General features: G+C 39.8%; 1 long non-coding RNA gene across 1 annotated transcript in view; it reads right to left on the bottom strand.

Annotated features, from left to right (window-relative positions):
- LOC138760111 (uncharacterized) overlaps positions 1-22211 on the bottom strand; it is a 153596-nt gene extending 131385 nt beyond the window's left edge. Inside the window, exon 1 of the long non-coding RNA XR_011355424.1 lies at positions 22121-22211. This is a non-coding gene — a long non-coding RNA (uncharacterized lncRNA). The remainder of the gene's footprint in view (positions 1-22120) is intronic.
- Between the last annotated feature and the right edge of the window lie 387 nt (positions 22212-22598).

Below are 22598 nucleotides of genomic sequence, written 5' to 3'. Positions count from 1 at the left end.
AAGGCGCATTCTGCCGTTATCAGCAAGTGGTGTTTTTTATATACCTTAGGATACGTACTTAGTAAATTATCATACCATGACATTGTCCAATGAATAAACTGTTGCTATCCTTCTCTGCTAGTTTCCTGCACATCAATTTGTCATCCCCACTCTTATCTTGAGAGTACAAGGTCACAACTGCATCTTGTTACGGCCCAGCACTGGGTGACTCCTTCTACATTCCCAGCTCATGATGTTTTTACCTAACAACATCGGGGAAACTGATGCTGACTGGGTGATCGCTTTTCTGGGCACCATCACTCTGTCTGCATCAGTAACAGGGAACCAACCATTTCAATTCTGCACCCTTCTCCCATGCTGACATGTCTGTCCATGGTCTCATGTACTGTCACACCAAGACCACCCGTAAATTGGAGGAGCAACACTTAATTATCCATCTGGGCACTATCCAACCAGATGGCATTAGCATTGACTTCTCTGATTGCTGTTAGCCTACTTCCTATTCAATGTTTCCTCTAATTTTTAATAGTCAGTGTGCGCAAAAATCTTATGTTATGCTTTTTTTTCTGTGACAAAAGAATGCGCACACTGAATGCCTGTGCAAATATAAACTTGGAATTGGTTCAAGATAATTTTGGCACAGCCTTTGTCTCATGGCTAGTAAAACTGTATGGCATGTTTTAATATAATACAAGTATGATTAACTACTTGTTTAACCAATTAACTAGTTAACAGAAACAACTAGCTAAGAGATTATTTTCAGTAAGTCTAATTATTAATTACTGCATTATTTTAGGTACTAACCTTTTGTACTCACATTAATTTCCTTTGTTTGCTGGTCGCAAGACACATGTGCGTGTGCTCACAAGCACAAGGCCTAGAGGGAACAGTATTCCCATTCCCCCTCCCTTCCCATTCCCTCTGTCTTCTTTCCTCCAGCTCTCCATTCCTTTCACCCTCCATTCACAGAGCCATTCCCCCTTCCCCTAAGCCCTCCTTTATCCACCAATTACTTCCTGTCTGTGGGATTGTGCATCTTCCCCTGCCCCTCCTCTCTCTCCCCCCCCCCACCTTTTTGTCATATTTTGATGAAGGGCTCAAGCCTGAAATGTTGGTTATGTATATTTATCCTATTTATATAAACTAAACTGTTTGACTTGGTGAGTTTCACCAGCTTTGTGTTTCTATTAAAGGCAGAAAAAGCACAGGAATGCCACCATATGCAAGCTTTCCTCCAAGCCATCATCATCCTGTCATAGAAATCCCTGTATATCACTGATCTTTCACCATTGCTGGGTCAAAATCCTGGAACTCCCTCCCTAACAGAATTGGGTAACAACACCTCAAGGATAGGTCATGAAGGTTGCTCACTATTACCTTATCATGGGTAATTAAGGATGGATAATTGAATTCTAGCTCAGACTTTGAAGCTGCATCCCATGTGAAAATAAACAGGGGTTGAGGTATGGAAACACCTCCGCATGTACATAGATTGTGGTGACATGGAAATTGTATTATCGTTACTTCCTCATTACTAGATCCAAAGCCTAGGTCATTCAGCTTCACCACAAGATTGCAGCATTCCAAGTCGGTGGCTCACCAAGGGCATTTAGCCACAAGGTTAGCTTAGCCCAATGCTATTACAGCACCAGTGACCCTGGTTTGAATGCAGTGTGGTTTGGAAGAAATTTGTACATTCTCTCCGTGACACCATGGGTTTCCACTGGGTGCTCCAGTTTCCTCTCACGTTCCAAAGTTGTACAGAGTTAGTAGGTTAATTGGTCACATGGGAGTATTTAGGTGTTGTGGGCACATGGGCCAGAAGGGCCTGTTATTGTAAAAACATTTTTTACAAATCTACCAATTCCCAAAACTACCTCAAATACACTTCTTCACACCCAGTCCCCTGTAAGGATTCTATTCCTTTCTTTTAATTTCTCTGTCTCTCTGTCACATCTGCTTGAAATTAGGTCTTCCAGTCCAGGAATTTTGTTTTTCAGCTTCTTTTTGTTTTTCAGCTTGGTTTGCCTCATATTGTTCTCTCTGCAACTCAAAGTTCCATTTCTCCTTTTCTTCCAAAACCCTCCTTTTCTCACTTTCCTCTTCCACTTTTCTCCAACTCCAATTGCAATTCAAAAGATCTAACCTCCAGAAAATTATCTAAGTCTTTCTCAACAAATTTTCCCTCACCTATATAATATTTCACTATAATCCTCTGTATTTGTATTTTGCTCATCCAATGCTTGACTTCAGTCAACTTAAATGCCTTAGAAATAATCATCAGTTCCTCTTTTCTCTTGCTCTGCAGCTCTGCAGGTGATGGTTGTGACAACCATCCATTGCTGTTGTCTTTCCACACAAACAAGCTTTAAATTAGCTTGAAAAAAAAACAATTAACTAATAAATTACAAAAAAATCCAAAAGTTTAAGATCCCAAAACTCCAATTTTCAATCCAAAAGGATGAGCCCCCAAAATGTTATGAGCCCAGAGGATCCCAAAACCCAGCAGCAATAGATATTCACCAAGACAAATAGTTACTTAAAGGTTGCTTTTAATTACCTTTAAACATGAAAACAGGATCAAACTTTAACATCACTATTAATTTAGTTAACCTAACATAACCCTCTTTTCATTCTAAGTGCACGCGTATATAAGTTCAGAAAAGTTATTTAATTCACAGTCCAATCTCACTTCTCATTCCTCCAAGTTCACTGGTTGCAGGGAATTTTTAGACTGTGCACAGAATTTAACATTTATGAATTTCATCAGGCTTTGTTGTTCGCTGGACACAAACTGATCTCTTCTAATCAGCCACATCAGTGTCTTGCTGAAGAAACTTGCCCCATCAAGGTTTTCCAGATGATAAATTCTTTCTTTCAGGTCACCACAGAGTTTCTTTTTGTTTCTCTTAGTTCAAGTGAAACATTAGGCAGTCAGTCTTCTCCTCTTGTATGGACCACAAGGGCTTTGAACAGGCTGAACTAAGCACTCACAACCCATCTTCAAAGTAGGATTTGTCCACAAGCTTGCCAGGTTCCAGTCCCAGCTGCTGCTGGTGAACTGAATTCTCTCTCTTCCTCTCTCAGAGAAAAAAAACTGTTTGACTCTCTCTGCTTGCAAAATCACATGACCCTCTTAGAACAGTAACCTCCACTCAGACAGACTGTGGCTCCAAACCTAATACTCCAAATTATTTCATTTGTTGCTTTTCAAAACAACAATCCATTAGTGAAGTCCCTTGGGCACTCCCCAAAGCTTTTGCAAAGGCATTTGGAGCCAGCCTGTCTAGATTGAGCAGAGCTCCAGTATTTTAAATGATGTCTATTTTGAAGTGTTTGTATGTGATCTACATATCTCCCAATATACAATATAAAACACAACATATTCTGTCACAGTAAACTAAATCTTTTCTGCCGGCACGTGATCCACACCAATTCTATTCCCTGCATATTTGAATGTGCATCTAAAAGTCACAAAATATTAGGATCATAACTGTTTCCAGTTTCCCCAGAAACCTATGCAGACATGGGGAGAACATACAAACTACTTGCAGACAGTGCAGGATTTGGACCCAGGTCATTGGCACTGTAATAGCATTGCACAACTAATCATGACACAATATAAAAGACCAGTTCAGTATCCAAACAATAATTGTAACCATATTAGTCATCTTTCCTTCCACAGGAACAAAAGAACTGTGGATGCAGGAGTATTGAGTGAACAAAAAGGAACTGGAGGAACTCGGGCTAGGCAACATCCATGGAGAGAACTGGACAGTCAACATTTCAGTTTGGGACCCGTTATCGATAAACGATCCTGAACAAATCAATGACTAACAATTTGTTCCAGTGGATGCTGTCTGACCTGTTGAATCTCAGAGTTGTATGTGATGTTGCGTATGTACTCTGATAATAAATCTGAAATCTAAAATTTGAAACTGAATCTTAATCCCTTTAATTCATCTTTCTGATTGTCAACCAGAAGGAAACCAGTTATTGAGTTTGGAAAAATGAATCATATCCTTAGTCTGCATGCCCTCCACAAGGTTCAATTCAATTGACAGTAACAATGCTGTTTGGTAACTGTTTCGTCTGACAATTATTTCACTCTCATGAATAGTCTAGGCTGTTGCTGCTTTCCTCTCAAATGGACTAATAACGGATGACAATAGCTCCAACCTGACGAGAGACAGAATTTTCACATCAAGGCTTGACAAGCCAAGTAACTATGCCATCAGGGCCAAGGGCTTATCTGACAGGCACAGCCCAGAAAAAAAGAATTGCACCAGATTCCACATTCTGCTAATAATGACTGGGTATATCTAATTGTACTGAGAAGCAGAGATTTATTTTCTTCTTGGCACTTGAACAATTATCAACTACACACACACTCACCATGTCAGACCTTACTTTTAAACATTCATTCATGGACTGATGTCCCTTTGCTCTTATTTTGATTGTCTTGTTGACATCCTAATCCTTGTAGAAGGCTTTTACTTCTTCATTTTTCAAAGGCTAATTTTGAATCTACATTAAACTGATAATCAATAGATGCAATAATCGTTGGTTAATTTGTAGAATGTTGGAGTCACTGGCATAACCAGCTTTTATTGCCCATCCATAATAGATCTGCAAGAAGCAGTATCATCTTGTGGTGCAGGTACTCCCAAATAAGGACTTCCAGGATTTGGTTGAGCAACAATTGAAAATAGAAATTATTTTCAAGTCAGGACAGTACATCTTGAAAGGGAACCCATGCATCTTGTTTTTCCAGGTGGTGGAAGCATTTAATAGATGTTACAAAGACTGTAGAGAGAATGAACATTTAGGACGGTGGATGGTGTGTCAGTCAAACAGCCGTTTTATACTGGATAAGGGAAAGATGATACCATCTGACCTGCTAACGTAGCTGTGATATGTACAAGGGTCTTGGTCCTGTGGTCCTAGGATTGAATTGTGGTGAATGTACTGAAGCACATTGCAATTCCTGACTGTGTTTGAAAGCTTTCATTGTATATCTGTACACAAGCAGCTATTGAGACTTGTTGGAAACCAGTCATGCCACCTATCATGAATAATTGTGTAACTTTTCTGTTCAAGATTCATTATTTCAACAACACGACAGCCACACAATAGGTTTATGACAGTGTCTTATCTGCAGCAGAAGATATAACACTAGAATACATTTTAGAGATTGAAATAAATCTGCATCTTTTGGTCATGATGAATTAACAGCAGAATGACAAAGCATTCTGACAGCTGTTCACACTGACCTCAGTCCACATCCAAATCTTAATTTCATGACTTGCTGAATAAGTAGGACTACTCTGGGATGACTGCAAGAAAAAACAAACTTGAGTGCCCTTTGTTTGAGTGACAGCTGAGACAAAAGCAGGCAGCCATGGTGGAATATCATTTGTTATTGATGAATGCTGATCATCAAGAATTACCATTGTGAAATTAACCAAATTAAATAATATATACAAAAACTTGCTAAACTTCCAGGACATGCATCATCCATCAGACAAAAAGCAAATTCGAGCCCAAGCCTGAAATGCTGGTTATCCTTTACTTCCAATGGATGCTGCATGACCTGCTGAGTTTCCCCAGCACATTGGATAATACTGCATACGCAGGCTTGAAAATGGAAAAGCAAAACAATTTAAGGCTCCAGATTCCAGCATCTACAGTCCATATGTGTCTGTATTGGTTGAGGGTAAGTTGCTCAGGCCTTTCCTTGTGAATACTGAAAAATAAATCATTATTTATTACAGTCCCCAATCCTTATTCTTGCTTTATGTTATAGGGGGTGGGGAAGATGGGGGGGGAAAGGGGGAAAAATTCACTGTTTATATTTTAATGATGAATGTTTGTATATATTGTTATTGAAATGATTCATAGTGAAGTATTAAATAAAAAAATTATAGAATAAAATAAAATCGGTGTCACCAAAGGTCAGAAAAGGCCAGAAAGCATCAAGCACCATGAAAAATGCAAACCAACTCTGGAAAAAGGATTGGGCACTGTAATTATATTTTAAATTTTCTTAATCTATGCAATAAGATGAGTTAATGAAATTAAATTGTTACAGGCTATATTATAGTTTATATTATATATAAATATGTCTTCAAAAGAGATAGTTTGAGAGGGTTCAGTGTAGGTCACTTCACAAATGGAGTAACAAAACACATCTCATTTAAAATGCAAGAGCTTTGCTGCAGCTAGACATTAAAGCACCAGTGATTTTTGCAAAGACAATGGAACTGCTTTGGAAAGAATTTCAAAAGCAGGTGCAAATGAAAAGTCCGGGCTCAAGTGCTAATAAAGATCTTTCAAGGATTGGGTTTGGAGGTTTGGTTTTTACAAGCAGAGAGAAAGCAAAAGAAGTCAGTTCTACAGTAGCTTTTGAGGCTACAACATGGCAAGCTGGCAGGCTGGGTTGTGATTCTGAGTTCAGCCTGTTCAAAACCCTTGTAGTCCTTACAAGAGGAAATGGCTGGTTAGAGTGTTTCTCCTGAAATAAGGAAACAAGAGGAACTCTGTGGTGACCTGGAAGAAGAGGAAGAAGTTTCTTCAGCAAGACATTGAAGTAACCGATCGGAGTAAATCAATTTGTGTGTGTCTAACGAGAAACAAATATCTCTCTGAAATCATCAAGAACCTTCCTGAGCAGTAACTATTTACCTTTAAGCACCAGAGCCTGGTGAAAATTCATAAATGTTAAATTATGTGCACAGTGCAAGAACTGCCTGATACTGGTGAACTGGTAGAAGTGAGAAGTGAATGTCTAGGCTATTAAAGCAAAGAACTTTCCTGAACATGTATACATTAAATACATGTGCGCTTAAAATTAGAAGGGGGTTAAGTTAGGTTGATCCTGTTTTTATGTTTAAAGAAAATTTTGTTTAAGTAACCATTTGTCTTGGTGAATTTCTATTGCTGTTGGGTTTTTTGGGCTTGTAACAGGATGTAGGATTTGCATCAAAAAGAGAAGTGATGGAATGGCTCAGCTGGTTGCACAGCTAACTTCAGCAAATGACTGATAATCAGCACAAATTTAGGAAAATCCATGCTATCCAGGGGCAACTGAGTAAGTTTGACTGGTGAAAAATTAATGTAAGTAGTGAATTTTTTTGTTGGATATTAGGGGTGATGAATTGGTTCTAACATGGAATTTGATGCATAGTGTATGTGTCCACGTGTGCTGAGTGTGTTAGCAATGGCTGCTGCAAGTATGCTGAGATGGTAGGTCCAGATGACAGTGAGTGGGTAACAGTGATGTGATAAAGTTTTAATTGTTTTTGGAACCAAATACTCCAGTCAACAATTTTATTTCGTTCAGTGCAACACTCGGTCAGCGACAGGAAGGACCCCTGTCTCGACTCCCTTAAAGTGTCATTTAAAGGTTAATTACTTTCTCATTTCTGATAGCTGCACCTAATTGTTTTCTACGGTTCTTTTTGATAAGATGAAGTCTATGAAAGTGGTATGGTTGGATGATGGCAAATTTTCTTAAAGAAAATGCTGGAAACACATAGCAGTTCAGGCAGCATCTGTGGAAAGAACAGGGTGAAGGTTCTAGATTGATGACCTTTTATCAGAACTGAAGGATTTTATCCTGATCTCGAGTCTGCTCCATCAACTCATTGCTTCCAGATGAAATGCATTAATGGACATACCATTTGGAAAAATATATGAATGAATGTATAACCAGAAAGAATGCACAACTGGGCAATCTGGCAGTACATCGAGGATGGCAAAGGTGATAAAAAGGGATTTTATTCTGAGGTTTTGTCCACCCTGGGACCTTACGCTGCAAGTCAGCTCTCTGAATCTCAGCAAGCAGGAATAAACAAGGTGACTGCACTTTAGTAAGGAACACTCCATTAGAATCTGCTCTGTGTTCCAACCTCAGTACTAGTCTCAATGGATGAGGGTAGCAGCAACACAGTCATTGTTTGTCAAGGAGTTCACAGACATTAACATCTATGCAATGTGTTTGTTCGAGATAAGAAGTTTGGAGATCAAAAACCTGGAGATTTCTGTCAATTGTTGCAAGAGACGGGTCCATAATGTTGCCTCCTCAGAGGAAGATGACTCAAAAATAATTTTTCACTAAACTGTAATCAGCGAAATAGAGGCTCGGTCAGTGCAAATAAATCTCAAAATAAATGAAATTTGTCTTGGATAACTGATTATACAGGAACAGGAGAAAATGGGAAGCACAACAGGCTCTTTGGACCCTCAAACCTGCCTCACCATTCAATGTGGTCATGGAACATGTGCCCAAGCCTTTTCTGTACTAGTTTTGCATAATCCTCACTTCTCTCATCTTTCAAAACTTTCATTCTCTCCTCACTCAGTAAGAATCATGTAAAACAGAATTTAAATTTAAACTCCAAAGAATTCTTCCATTTTGATGCATTAAGAAGAAAAAAAAACTATGTTCCCTTTTGACAGCTGCCTGTACCATTGTCACCAGCGATTATAGGAACAAAGTCACCCTCCAAGGCAGACAAAGCAGTGTGCAAAAAAAAGGCTGGCATCTTGTGAAGGAAAAATATGGCAGAGGAACTGCTGTATTTTGTCCAACTGTTGCACAATCCTTCCCAAACATTTTGACCTGTGTTCTGAGTGGCCCTGAGCAAAGTTCACACAAGGCATACAGAGCTCAGACCAATGTGCTCTGCTACAGATACCGACTGCACAACAGATTGATCTGCAGCCCAATGAAGACTCAAAACACTGATGTCCCCAATGAAAGACTCTGGTTCATGTTTGGTTGGTGATTTGGTGCAGAGATTAATCATTGTTTTCTTTCTTTGGCTTGGCTTCGCGGACGAAGATTTATGGAGGGGGTAAAAAGTCCACGTCAGCTGCAGGCTCGTTTGTGGCTGACCAGTCCGATGCGGGACAGGCAGACACGATTGCAGCGGTTGCAAGGGAAAATTGGTTGGTTGGGGTTGGGTGTTGGGTTTTTCCTCCTTTGCCTTTTGTCAGTGAGGTGGGCTCTGCGGTCTTCTTCAAAGGAGGCTGCTGCCCGCCAAACTGTGAGGCGCCAAGATGCACGGTTTGAGGCGTTATCAGCCCACTGGCGGTGGTCAATGTGGCAGGCACCAAGAGATTTCTTTAGGCAGTCCTTGTACCTTTTCTTTGGTACACCTCTGTCACGGTGGCCAGTGGAGAGCTCGCCATATAATACGATCTTGGGAAGGCGATGGTCTTCCATTCTGGAGACGTGACCCATCCAGCGCAGCTGGATCTTCAGCAGCGTGGACTCGATGCTGTCGACCTCTGCCATCTCGAGTACCTCGACGTTAGGGGTGTGAGCGCTCCAATGGATGTTGAGGATGGAGCGGAGACAACGCTGGTGGAAGCGTTCATTGTTTTACTGTGAGTGGAAAAGCACAGATTTTAATTTCTATGCTTTAACACCAGATTCAACCATGAATGCATATCATGGTGAATATTGATGATAAGGAAAATACAAATTTGCCTGAAAAGACACAGTTCAACATTCAGAATTTTAATTTAATTTAGCAGTACAGCAAGGTAAAATGCCTTTCCAGCCCACAAGCCCATGGTGCTTAAATATAACCATGTGATCGATTAAACTTCTGATTCCCAAACTCCTTAGGAAAGTGAAAGAAATCCACAGAGCCCGGAGGAAGCCCACACTGACATGGGGAGAACGTACCAGCTCCTCACAGACAATGGCAGATTTGAATCTGGTTCACTGGCACTGAAAACGCTATATTAATTGTGCCTCAAGCAAATAATGAGTAGGAATTCAATCTGAAATGCTGTAATAATGGCAAAAAAATTGTGCAGAGTAATTGCATAAAAAATTTGATTTCCAGGCTTCATTTTATGTTCATTTTACCTTGATTCATTCGAGACTATCCACCTTTGTCTTGATAAAGGTTCCCAACCTGAAACATTGACTGACCATTTGTACCCAATTATGCAGCATAATCCATCGAGTTCTCCCAGCAGCTCATGCTAAAGATTCCAATTCCTGCACCCTTTCTCTATTCATTCTATCCTGTCTATTTTAATAGTTAGATGGCATATTGCAGCATAATAGGAGAGCCGCTATTCTAGATTAGTATTGTCAGGAAAGGTGAGTTACGTTAGAGGCTCTGAATTAAACTTACATCAGTGCTCACCTGGAGCACCCAAGATGTGTAAGACTGCCTTAATTAGAGTAAGAACAGTTAATGGATGCAGGAAAATGTAGTTCTGGGAAAGAGCATCTTTGCAGGATGAAAAGTGACCAGAACTACTCTGTGGACGGTTTGTCTACTTTGGATTTCACTTCCCTAAGTTTGCTAATTTGAGACATGAGAGTTCCACAGTGTAAGGTTGATGAGGGCACTGGACTGAGGTGCCTGCTTCAGGGCAAACAAAGGACAACAGATTTTGTGTACATGACAGTAAAAGAATCTTGCATCTTATATCTAGGGAACATGTTGCCTTCTTTCTGTGGCAGTTTATTCTGGCTCCTGTGTTTGGTCCAGCAAAGAGTGCCAAATGGGCAAATCTGACAGTACAACTTGTAGCTCTCATGTACAACTCAGACAACATCTGTGCAATTTGGATAATCCAACATTATTTTGCTACATTAATTTTGGAATACCAATAGTGTGCTGAGACAATATTCCTGTTTCCTAGCCATACCAGGAGGAGATCAGGAACATTTGGCAGACAATACTGCCTCAACTTGGTATGATGTGGCCGTCGCTTGGTGGGAGATCCATGCAGGATTGTTGTGGAGCAGGATCAGAAGAAAGATACACAGTGGAGGAAATCTACACACCTCTAATGGTGGGGTCACTTGTAATCAACTAGAGATGTGTAGGATCAATGGAAACTTGATTGTGTGGATTTCTTGCCCATAGAAAGCAGAGGGTGGCCATAGATGGACCACATTGTTCCTGGAGGTCAGTGACTAGTTGCATTCTGCAGGAATCTGCTCTGGCACTCCTGCTCTTTGTCATTTTCAACATGTCTTGGATGAGGAAGTGGAGGGGTGGGCCACTAAGTTTGCAGATGATACAAAGATTGGAGGTGTCGTGAATACTGTGAAAAGTTGTCGTAAGTTACAATGGGATACAGACTGGATATAAAATTGGGCAGAGAAGTGGCAGGTGGTGTTCAATCTGGAAAAGTATGAAATGATGTAATTTGAAACGTTGAACTTGAAGGCTAAGTCCATGGTTAACAGCCAGAATTCTTAACAGTGTGGAGGAATAGACATCTTTGTGTCCAAGCCCACAGATCCCTCAAAATTTCTGTGTAAGTTGATACAATGGTTAAGAATGTATATGCTGTGCTACACTTCATTGGTCAGGGGATTGAATTTTAGAGCAGCTCTAAAACACTCTGGTTATACTACACAGAATTCTAGTCACCCTTTATAGGGAGGATGTATATGTTTTAGAAAAAGTGCAGAGATAATTGACCAGGATGTTGCCTTGATTGGAAAACATGAGTTACAAGCTAGGTTTGTTTTACCAAAAATGAAGGAAGCTGAGGGGTGAGCTGATATAGAAAATTATAACGGGTGGATAGTCTAAATCTTTTAGCCAGGGTAGGTGAATCAAAACAAGAGGACATTCTTTAAGGTGAGATGAAGGACTTTAAAGGGGACTTGACAGGTTTTTTGTTTGTTTTTTTACACACAGAACCATTGATATCTATAACCCACTGAAGAGGAGGTGCTGGAGTCAGATACAATCACTGTGTTTAAGAGAGGTTTAGACAGACACTGAAATAGGCTAAGCTAGAATGATGCAGACCTCATGGAACAAATATGTGCTAAATGCAGATGGGCTAAGAGATAGGAATGGAATTGGTGGGCCAAATAACTGTGCTTTGATTCCAGTGCTCTGAAACTAAAGTAACTTTATTCTAAAATTCTCGCGCATTCATTACTGACAATACAACGTGATTTTAACTTGCTTTCATACATAATCAACTTTAAAAAAATGATTTCAAATTCTTAATTTTTTTTCTGATTAAACTGGATTTTACAGCTATTTGCATCTTTTATCAAAGGTAAGCCTGTTAAGTACAGTAATCATATTTATAAAGGAGCTCTACTTGTTAAATCCTTGGAAATACATTTATTCCTCTGCTCTGTTATAATCTCAATAGACTAGTTAAATGATTATGTTCTTAAAGATCCAAGAACATGAACTCTTTAAGATCAATCCTCAAAAGGAGTTTTGTTATTGTTACTACTGATAGTGAACAAACTTGACTGAAGGTCAAATCTTGTCAGATGCTTTTGCATTCAATAAGACCAGTGTGTGCTTCATTTCCCTACCCAAGAGACAAAATGAAAAGATGGACTTGCATTAAAATAGAATCATTCACATCCCATTCAGAACCTCCCAAGATGCTCAATAGGCAAAAAGCCTCATCGTCTTTATAAGATGAAAAGCAACCTATTTGTAGCAAAGAGCAATGGCTAGATCATCTGCTTCCAGAATGCCAGCTAATGGATAAATATTAGTCATTAGGGATAATTTTGCTGCTCTTCTTTAAACAGGATCTCTCATGTTTATTGAGACAAGGGACCTTGGTTTAACATTTCATCCAAAAGAAAGCACCTTCAATGGCCTGGCATTTCTACAAAACTGCACTGGAGTATCAACTTGGATTTTTGTTCTGAATATTTGGAATGGAACAAAGTCAATATAGGTACCTTCTGACTCAGAGGTAAAGATCTCACACACTAATGGAAAGAAGGTACAGGTGGGGGTTAAAACACTTTGCAGGGAACAAATAATGGTCTTTGCTCAACTTTATGTAATGTTTTATAACAGTGCCTCAGAGTGCAATGTTCAAGACATCTCCCCCAGGAGGTCCAGAATGATAGTTTATAAAACTGTGTGACCCATTTTCCATCATGCTGTTGACATTATAATTTACACTAAATCTTTGCAAAGGCATCTGTGGTGTCCAATGAATTTGGACATGGGCTTATCTGTCACCTTTAATTTTATTTAATCTGTGGAACAATTAGGTAACAATAGCCCCATGTGCTAAATTCTTGGTTACCAGGCATCATCCACTGAGACAGTCAGAATATAACCGAGGAACAAATAGAAAATGGCAGCATGGTGCTAACTTGTAGTCAAATTTTCACAGAGAAACAGACATGGCATTTGTTTAAAACTCAAAATGTTACAGTTGCTGAAATATGATCAGAAAATGAAGAACAGGTCAGACAGTATTTGTGGACAGAAAGGGTCATGATATTTGTTCAATCTAAAGATAAGTGGCAAATTTTGTTTGGTTGTGGTTTAATAATAAGGGGCAAGACATTTAGGACTGAGACGAGGAGAAACTTTTTCAAGCACAGAGAATTGTTGAGGCCAGTTCATTAGACAAATTCAAAAGAAAGTTGGATCTGGCCCTTATGGTTAAAGGGATCAAGAAGGATAGAGAGAAAGCTCAAAGAGGACACTGAGGTTGTAGGATCAGCCATGATAGTATTGAATGTTGGTGTAAAGTCAATGGACTAAATGGCCTACACCTGTAATGGAAGATTCTAACCGGTTTTTTTAAACTTGCAGCTCTGGGTTCTGCAAGGCTGAGAACCTGCTTGTGTTTGAGAATCAGCAGACACAAGCTAAATTCCACCAAGGGGCCAGAGATGCTGTTATCTGACGAAAGGACATCTGTGTACCAAGAACATTTAATCTTCCTGCTTGTTTTGGTCACAGACTGTCAGAGGCCTAGCCTTGATGCAAAATAAACCATTGTATTCAAAGTGATAAGCTGAAAATTATGTTATTCGTTAATAGCCTAGCATGCTAGCTTGCTTGCTTATCTTTCTTGCTGTGCTGGGAATAGGTGCTTGGGTAAGCAGTTTTTGGGTAATATAAGTCATGGTCCCGCTGCTGAAGTTTGAGAATTTCTGAGAGATGGCAACATCTCTCAGCAAGAAGAAGAACTTCTGGAGTCCAGCCAATGTCCCGGTCAGGGGAGGTGGAGAAGCTGCTCCCGGCGCCCTGACAACCTATTACAAGTGTGCAGTCGTTGCTTCGCTTCGGCAGTTGGGACCAGTCCAAGCGTTGATAAGTATAGTTGGGAAGGGCTTGCATATTGTAGTGTGAAATCAGCTTTTGAATTTGTAATAAACATTTGTATAAACTGAACTGCTCTCAGTGTGTGTGTGTCTATTTTCTTTTGGTAGCTCAAACACTGTGACCAATCTAAAACTAACAAAATGAGAGGTATAAGTTTACTCAAGACAACACCTGTACCCAATTTATTTTTTGCAACTAATTTCCAATTTCCATCCACCATCCCCACCCCCCCCCCCCCATCCCATTATCCTGATTAAACTTAAATAAAGGCCAATATTATTGGAAAAGAGCACAATGACCAATTAACTAATCATGACCAGTCATGTTCTTTCATCCCTTTGTCTCTAATATCACTATGCTCTAAATATCAAGATTAGAAGATGATAAAGGGAAGGTGAATGCATTTAGAATTGTTACATTTACAATGAAATCTGAAGGACAATGTAAAACAAAGTGTTTTGTTACAGCCAACCCAATATGCCCTCCAACATAAATCTTCAGGCCAGAATACCACAAGGAGCAGAGCATTCTTCCAATGTCTCAGCCAAAACATGACACAACACTCTTTGAAGTATGGTATCTAATTCAGGTCATTACACTTGTGAAAGGACCAGCAATTCCAAAGAGAATGCAAATAAAGCTTATGAGATGTCAGCTTAGTCAGGAAAAAACGAGCCTATCTCCTGAAAGTAGAGAAAAGAATGAATAGCGATTGCGTTCCAGCATAATATTTGGTCTGTGAAATGCATCACTCCAGATCTGAAACACACACTGATACATAAATGTGGATCTCTCTGTCCTTGAAAATAAAACTCAGAATCATACTGCTTTGAATGGGGAATAAATAACAATTTACACGACAGTGTGTTGATATTTCATTGATATGCTCATTTGCTTCATGTATAGTCATAGCGAAAACAGAATTTTCCAACATCTTTTGATTGCCACTTGCACAAAGTAACACTAGCTCAGCAAGATGATAGGCAGAAAGACTATTAGAGTTTATAAATTGTTCCCATGTTGGTACTCGAAACAGTAAAAGCATTTTTTTTTCTTAATTGGATTTGGTAATATTTCATTTTAAGAGATACGTGCAATCTAGATGCAGCAGCAAACCTGCATTATGGTGAATTATGTGCAATGTATGTTTGTGTATTAATTATTAATTAGAGTAATGTTCATAACATTAAACAGACTAATTTTATATTGCATGCAATGATAACTTTTGTGTAATCTATCATCTATAATATTGATTCAAAATGACGATATACTGAATTCAGATCCAAACTACTTTATCAATTCAATGATTAACCAACTGTTTCTGTTAAGTGTTAGCTTATATTTATTAATATTTGGTATATGGGAATCTCAGAAAAGATAGCCTTTAATGCCTTTCTCAAATCCTGATGAACAATGGACTTGATGGACTAATTCAACAGTCTTTTAGAAGTCAACTGTAGAGCTATGGGCCTGGTGTTACACAAAGACCAGACCAAGTCAGGTCAACAGATTTCTTGCCCGAAAGGATGGGAACAAAGCACAATGACAATCTGAAATTTCACCATTCACCACACCCAATAGCAGCTTTTCATTCCAGCCCTTGTATCAATAACGTAGTGATTAGTGCAATGCTATTGCAGAGCCAGTGTCCAGAGTTCGAATCTGGCGCTGTCTGTAAGGAGCTTGTCCATTGTCCTCATGACATACATGGGTTTTCACCTGGTTTCAGGTTTCCTCCAGCCTTCTAAAAACATATAGGATTGATAGGATAATTGGGAGGCCTTCAATCAGTAAAATTATTTTAAAAAATCCCCAGCTATCATTATGGGCTTTAAACTCATGTTATTAGATTATTAGTCTGGACCTGTGTATGACCAGCCAAAGAACCTAGCTGACATCCACACTTTTTGATCGCATCATTTAATCAAAATAATTTCTAATTACAGAAATCCCTGTTCACATCAACTATCTAAACAATTGGTGAAGAAACATTCACAAGATGCTGGATGGACATGAGGGCATAAGTTATAAGGAGAGCATGAACAGGTTTAGACTCATCCCCTGGAATGAAGGAGGCCGAGAGATGGCCTTACAGAGGTTTATAAAAGTGATGGATGTGAATAGAGAGTCACATTTCACCCCCAGGGCAGTGGGATCTAATACAAGAGAGCAAAAGTTTAGAGAGTGATAAGATATGAAAGCCATCCAAGGTGCAGGTGTTTCAAACAGAAGGCAGAAGGTTTTGAGGGATAAGGGCCAAACAAGAACAAATGGGATTAGTTGGTCAAAATATTTTTCTCCCACTAATGCTGCGTGACCTATCAAGTTCCTCCAGCAGATTGTGTTTAGCATCAGTACTACTTTATTAGGAAAGACATATTTCAATTCAACCTAAGTGATGCTGGTTAAGGTGTCATTGTCTTGTCAAATGCAGTTTCAGGAGGGAGAATGAGCAGCCAGATGTCATGGACCACATGGGAACCAAAAGCATAGATAGGAGTAGGGATGTGGTCCTGAAATTGGAATATAGAGATATAGGAACAAAATTGAAAAGCAGGACCTCAAAGGTGGTTATCTCTGATTGCTTCCTGTGCCACACTCCAGAGAGGGCAGAAATAGGAAATTGTGGCAGATGAATGCATTGCTGAAGAGTTGGTGCAGGGGACAGAGGTTCAGATTTATGGATCATTAGGATCTCTTCTGGAAAAGGTATGGCCTGCACAAAAAGATGAACTACACCCAAACTGGAAATGGACCAATATCCTGGCAAGTATATTTGCTAGAGCTGTTGGGGAGGGTTTAAACTGGTCTGTCAGGAGGGAGGGAACCAAAAAGTGAGTGCAGAAAATTGGGCAGAAGATCAAAAGAATCCCTAATGTTTTCTGAGTTTGTGAGGAAGAACATCCAGGGACGAAACATAAATGTAGTCAGCTGGAGGGTTTGAAATGTGTCCATTCAACACTAGGAATATTAGGAAAAAAGAAAATGAATTTAGAGCGTGGATCAGTACATACAACTATGATGTTGTGGCCATTATAGAGACTTGGCTGGAGGAATGGTAGTATTGGCTGATGCAGGTACCGACCGAGGTTTAGATGTTTCAGAAGGAATAGGCTGGGATCTAAGAGAAGGGTGAGTAGCATTACTGCTCAGGGAAGCATCACAGCTATCAAAAGGGAGTTATGCTACAGAGGGAATGTCTACTGAGTTGAAGTCAGAAATAGGAAGGGAGCAATACTGTAAATGAAATAGTCTACAAGTCCCCAAATAATTCTCATGACACAGATGAGCAAATATACAGCCAGCTTTTGGAATGGTGCAGGAATTCAGGATTGCTGTTATGTGAGATACAACTTCACTAATTTCGACAGGTAGTTCGTGACTGCAAGGGGGATAGATAAGGCTGAACTTATTAGATCTGGTTGATGGACAATGCCATTGCCATCACCCGCCATCTATCCCTCACCCACCTGGAAATAAGGACACACATGTTCGAATGCTGTTTATTGACCTTGATTCAACATTCAACACAATCATACTTCAGTACCTGATAAGGAAGTTGAGCCTCTGTGTCTAAACACCTCCCTCTTCAATTGGATTTTGGACTTCCTGTCAGGAAGACCTGAGGCAGTTTGGATGGAAAACAACACTTCCAAGACCATAACACTGAGCATGGGGGCCCCCAGGGCCGAGGGCTTAGTACATTGGTTTTCACTTTGTTGACTCATGACTGTGTAGCAAAACGCAGCTCAAACAACATAATCAAATTCATTGATGACACAACCGTGGTGGGCCTTATTAGTGAGAATGATGAGTCAGCGTACAGAGAAGAGGTGCAGTCACTAACAGACTGGTGAAGAGCCAGAAACCTGTATCTGAATATTAATAAAACAAAAGAGATGGTTGTCAACTTCATGAGGGCCCAGGGGATTATTCTCCACTGTCCACTGATGGCTCTACATTTGAGGTTTTTAAGAGTATCAATTTCCTTGGAGTGCACTTAGCAGAGAAACTCATCTGGTCCCTTAACACCAGCATCATAGCCAAGAAAGCCCAGCTGCATTTCTAGTTTCTGTGAAAGCTGAGGAAAGTTCATCTCCCACCCTCCATCCTCATTACATTCTACAGAGGATGTATTGAGAGCATCCTGAGCAATTGCATCACCACCTGGTTTGGAAACTGTACCACCTCAGACTGCAAGACCCTGCAGAGAATAGTGAAGTCAGAAGAAAAGATCATTGGGGGTTCTATTCCTATCATGACAGATATCTACAACACATGATGCACACGGAAAGCAATAAACATTGTGAAGGACTTCACACACCGCTCATGTATACTTTTCTTCCTTCTGCCATCTAGTTGGAAGTACCATAGCACTAGGGCCCTTACATCCCAATTGGGAATAGTTTTTTTTTCCCCAAGCCATCATGCTCCTGAATTCCCAGAACATATGTGGATAGTGTATCATGGACTTTTATTGTATGTCTAAATAATTAAACTTCTATTTTAACTTATATTTGAGCAAGTTTGCTCCGTGGTACTGGAGAAACATTATTTCATCTTTACAATGCATGGTATGAACAACAAATAAAGGAGACTTGACTTGAGAATGAAGGTCGGGCCATTAATGAATAAGAGAGGCAACTTGTCCCTGGAAGTGGAGGAACTTGGAAGGTCTAAATGAATACTTTCCTTCAGTATTCACAAGAGAAAAATACCTTGAAGAGGCTGAGGTTGGAACAGAATAGGCTTCTGTGTTCTACAATGTTGAGATTAATGAAGAATAAGTGTTGAATCTTCTTAAAAACATTAAAATTGATAAATACTCCAGGCCAGAAGTTGCAATGCAATGAGGGAAGAGATAGCAGGGGCAGTAGTGATGATCTTTCAATCCTTTTTAGCCACAAGGGAGGTCCCCCATTTTAAAAAAGTTAAGAAGGAGAATCTTGGGAATCATAGACCAGTGAGTGTTACATCAGTGGTGTGAAAACTATTAGAGAGGATTCTTAAGGATAGGATCTGTGAGCATTTGGAGAAGTACAGTCTACTCCAGGATAATCAGCATGACTTTGTGAAGGGAAGGTTGTGCTTCATGAATCTAATTGATATTTTGAGGAGGCAGCAAAATAAATTGATGATGGTTGGGCAGTAGATGTAGTCTATATGGATTTTAGCAAGGCTTTTGACAAGGTTCTCTGAGAGACTCGATCAGAAAGTCTTGAGGCATGAGATCCATGGAACTTTGACTGTGTGGCTAAAAAATAAATTGGCATGAATGTAGAAAGTAGAGAATAGTAGTGGATAGAAAGTATTCTGCCTGGAGATCAGTGACTAGGGGAGTTCCACAGGGATCTGTTCTGGGACCCCTGCTCTTTGTGATTTTTATAAATTACCTATGGTAGATGAAGAGGCAGATGGGTCAATAAGTTTGTGGATGATTACGAAGGTTGGAGGAGCTGTGAATGGTGCTAAAGGATGTTGTAGGCTACAAAAGGATATAGACAGATGTAGAATTGGGCAGAAAAGTGGCAGATGGAGTTCAATCCAGATAAGTGTGAGGTGATGCAATTTGGAAAGACAAACCTTTAATGGTCGGTTACTTAAGAATATGGATGAACAGAGGAACCTTGGGGTTCATATCCATTCATCTCTCAAGGTTGGAACAGAGGTTAAAAGGATAGTTAAGAAGGTCTTTGTGATGTCAGACTTTATTAATAGGGGGGATTGAGTTCAAGAATCAAGAGGTCATGTTGCAACTTTACAGATCTCTGGTGAGACAGCATTTAGAGTATTGTGTTCTGTTCTAGTCACCATAAGAAGGATGTGAAGTCTATATAGAGCAGAGCAGATTTACTAGGATTTTGCCTGGACTGGAAAATAAGTCTTATGAGGTGAAGTTAGCAGAGGTGGGACTTTTCTCTATGGAGTGAAGAAGGATGAGAGGAGACTTAATAGAGGTCTACAAGATTCTGAGAAGCATAGATAAGGTGGACAGCCAGTATTTTTTCCCCAAGTGCAGGAAGAGGAAACAGCAGAGGACATATATACAAAGTGAAGGGAGGGGAGTTTAGGATAGACATCAGGGGAAGCTATTTTACACAGAGTTATGGGTGTTTGGAATGCTTTGCCAGTTTTTGTGGTGGCACCTGAAACATTAAGGGCATTTAAGACACTCTTGGACAGGAACATGGATGGAAGAAAAATAGAGGGTCACAAGGTAGGGAGGGTTTATATTTTTTTTTAAGAAATATACAGGTTGGCACATTATCAAGGTCAGAAGGGTCTGTACTGTGCTGTAACATTCTATGTAGGTGGCTAAAAACAAGTGATTGCATAAGTAGGTTCTTCCAGTTTTTTGCAGTGACAACAGTTTTACTAGCACTTTTACCTCTGACAGGAGCTTGACTGTTTATTTTTTAATTGTATGGAACCAATACTCAAGTCGGCACTAAACAGAATGATAAAGACATCAGTTCCTATCACAAGCTTTCATTTCTCAGAGAAAAATGATGATTGAGTGCACCGAAGTAGCCATTTGGGCTCTATTACCTCCTCACCACAATTATTCCCTTTGTGTACAAGTGCTTTGTGACCACTAGCAACTCATAACTGCACACATTTTCAATTACCTGTAAAGTCGTATGCTCTCCCAGTCTACTTTGCATTACATTTTAGTAACAATTATGAAATAGAAAACGGTCTTTGTGGCCACAAGTCGCCACATGCAACTCTATCATCAATAAGGTAATGTAATTGGGCATTAAATTGCTTGATGTCAGACTCTAACTGAATAGATTTTACAGCAATGCTATGATTCTGCCAAAAAAAGGTGGGCATCAGATTGGCCATCCATTTAACAGTCCAGCTTCTTTCCATTGATACTTAGCATCAACACTTTTTGAAGAGAAACATACAAGTTTCAGAACCAGAAATGACACAATGATTGTCATGTATGACATTTTTTCTTTCATATAACATCATATTTTAAATGTCTGGTCTCGTTCCCAATGTGCTGATTCTGTCAAATACATGTTAACATTGCACCTTTTGATTAAATGTGATGAGATTTGCTGGACCCCACCATCAGGTATAGGAATTGGTGATGTTACAGGAATTTTATGAGGTGACATTGTTTGAAAGGATTCCTGTCCATAGCCCAATCTTTTGAATTCATTCTGCTAAAGTCATATCCAGAGATGGCAAGGAAGGGTGGGGTGGGGTAGGGGGGTGGGGGGGGAAATATATACACCTAGTGTTCAGATATAAATCTAAAAGAATCAGGGCAAGTTTTTCTATTGTTTCTTCCACTTTTTTTTGTTGCTCATAGTTGGCTCAAAAAATTAGCATTTCTAATAGTTGTTGGTAAAACATGGCAAAGGGTTCTTTGATTTGCTGAGTCCATGCTGGCCAACAAATATTCACACTCATCTGACTTTAATCCCATTTTAATGATAATGCAGTACATTTCCAATTATTCAAAACGCTAGGGACCAGATGTGCAGGGTGCCAGAGTTCATCGGAGCACCACTCTGACACCTAGGGAGCAGCTCCCGCACCTCATGGAGCCATTCCAGTCACCTCATGGGGTGCCTCCTTATCACAATATTTGGTGAGCTCCAGCACCTAAAAAATTAGCACTGCACCCATGTGGATGTGTATTGGTTAACTGCATTTTCCAGATATCTGAAAAATGGCTTTAACCAGCCCAGTTGAAGCAGCAGAATACTTGTCTCGGCCGTCACTGATACCAACACCTCCTCACCGCCATCACCGAACCTGCCTGGGAATCTGAGGTCCCTGACACCTCTCCACTGCTGTCGCTGAACCTTCTCAAGAGCCTGAGATCCCACTCCAATCCCCACACTTCCCCACCACCATTGCCAAACTGAACCAGGAGCTCAAGGTCCCCTCTCCGATCCCAGCCCATTAGCAGCAGTATAATACTTGTATCAGCGGTTAAAACAACAACAAAGAACAAGGGAAGGTTTTTCAAATATGAAATAAAGTTTAGTTCTTACCAAAAAACTTGATCTCTGGAACAGCAAACACTAGAATATTTGCTCGATGGCTTTTTCCATTTTTTCCAAGGTAATCAGCATGTCAGAGTCCCACCTAAGTACACAAAATCTCTGTTGGAATCAAAAAGACGCCAACAGTGCATCAGAGTCCAATTTGAGTATGGCAGGAATTTTTAAAAAAATCAACTTTTTAACCAACTTGTGGTGTCATGTTGCCATCAATGTTTTTTTGCGGATAACAGATTTTTGGTAAAGTGGTTTTCAGATAATGGGAAATGAGCTATAATGTTAATGAGTTTATTGTGGTGCACAATGTACAATAAATGTTCACCTGCTGCCTACTTTATAAGGAAAAAAAAAAGTATGCATTAAGTTAAATTTAAAAAGAGATTATAAAAAAGATATTTTTCAGTTACCATTGTGCAAGAAAATAATGGCATTTGTGGTGTTGGAGCAGTCCATGATCAGTAAAGAAGGG

Source organism: Narcine bancroftii, chromosome 4, assembly GCF_036971445.1.
Source record: "Narcine bancroftii isolate sNarBan1 chromosome 4, sNarBan1.hap1, whole genome shotgun sequence".
Lineage (NCBI taxonomy): Eukaryota > Metazoa > Chordata > Chondrichthyes > Torpediniformes > Narcinidae > Narcine > Narcine bancroftii.
This window is presented reverse-complemented; position numbering and strand designations above follow the sequence as displayed.